The sequence below is a fragment of the Colobus angolensis genome, unplaced genomic scaffold, assembly GCF_000951035.1.
Source record: "Colobus angolensis palliatus isolate OR3802 unplaced genomic scaffold, Cang.pa_1.0 Scaffold201, whole genome shotgun sequence".
Classification (NCBI taxonomy): Eukaryota; Metazoa; Chordata; class Mammalia; order Primates; family Cercopithecidae; genus Colobus; species Colobus angolensis.
Window position 1 is genome coordinate 4550429 of NW_012115167.1, and position 1657 is coordinate 4552085.

At 43.0% G+C, this 1657-nt stretch overlaps 1 pseudogene across 1 annotated transcript in view; it reads right to left on the minus strand.

Annotated features, from left to right (window-relative positions):
* Positions 1–1657, minus strand: part of LOC105511656 — a 21321-nt pseudogene that overhangs the window by 1034 nt on the left and 18630 nt on the right. The window lies entirely within an intron of this gene.

Sequence of the window (1657 nt, forward strand, 5' to 3'; positions counted from 1 at the left end):
GAGGCGGCGAGGGCAGGGGGGGCGCGTCCGGACTCCGGCGGCGCAGCCCAGCGACTGCAGGGGAGGGTGGGACGGCCGGGAACACCTTCTCGTTACTGGGAGTACTCGAGCGGACTGCAGTGTTTAAATTCTTAATAGAGCTACATTTCTTGCAGCCTCAGCCCTTCCAGCTGTTGGTGGGTGGGGCTTAAGTTCCAACCCTCTAATCCTCTAATCACCTGGACTTTCTGGTGACCAGCCCCATCCTGAAGCTATCTACGCGCCCGCCCTAAGCAGGTTCATTAGCATAAACTCAGGACTTTTCAAAAGAATTAATTATGAATAACAAAACTCCTCCTAGCACTCAGGATATTTCTAGGATTTTAAGAGTTCTGGGGCAGAAACTAACCAAATACATTTTATACCACATCATGTCTCTTTAGTCTTCTTTACTCTAGAATAGTTTCTCAGTTTCAGTCTGTGTTTTTCTTTCTTTCATTTTTATTTATTTAAAAAGAATTTTTTTGTTTTTTTGAGATGGAGTTTCACTGTTGCTGCCCAGGCTGGAGTGCAGCGGCGCAATCTCGGCTCACGACAACCTCCACCTCCAGGGTTCAAGCGGTTCTCCTGCCTCAGCCTCCCGAGTAGCTAGGATTACAGGCGTACACCACCAAGCCTAGCTAATTTTGTATTTTTAGTAGAGACGGGGTTTCCCCATGTTGGTCAGGTCTCGAACCCCCAATCTCAGGTGATCCGCCAGCCTTGGCCTCCCAAACTGCTGAGATTACAGGTGTCAGCCACCGCACCTGACCATTAATGTTTTAATTCTTTTAAAATTCTTTTTATTCTAATATTTTTTCTGTAGATTATTTTGAATTTTCTTGAAATGCAAGTACGTCAATTCCATATAATTGAGGAGAAAGAGAGAGACCCTCTCAATTGTTTTATATTGTTTTATACTCAGTACCTGTTTTGAGAAAAAAATCAAGGAGCTAAAACCAAAAACAGGCAGCCATGTGCCAGGCCCAAAACCAGGCCTGGGAGTAGTTAAAAATCAACTAATAACTTAGAAACCGATATTATTCATAGATTCCAGGCATTGTATAAAAGAACGTAGTGAAACTCCGGGCCCTGTTTTGTTTTTCTCTGACCACTGGTGCATGCAGCCCCTGTCACATACCCCCTGCTTGCTCAAATCAATCACGACGCTTTCATGTGAAATCTTTAGTGTTGTGAGCCCTTAAAAGGGACAGAAATTGTGCACTCGGGAAGCTTGGATTTTAAGGCAGTAGCTTGCCGATGCTCCCAGCTGGATAAAGCCCTTCCTTCTACAACTCGGTGTCTGAGAGGTTTTGTCTGCGGCTTGTCCTGCTACATAATGACAGTTTTTTCCTTCTGTTTTGAGCCTTATACATTTTATTTTTTCTTGCCTTCTGTATTTGCTAGGTCAATATAGAGATAGTGGATGTCATTGTCTTGCTCCCAACTTCAAGAGGAAAAACTTTGATATTTTACTACTATTTTACTATTTAATATGATATTTGCTATAGTTTTTCATTGAGTCACTTATCAGATTAGGGAAGATCTTTTCTATCCATTGACATTAGAATTTTTTTTTTTTTTTTTTTGGAGAGAAAGTCTTGCTCCATCTCCCAGGCTGGAGTGCGGTGGCACAGCT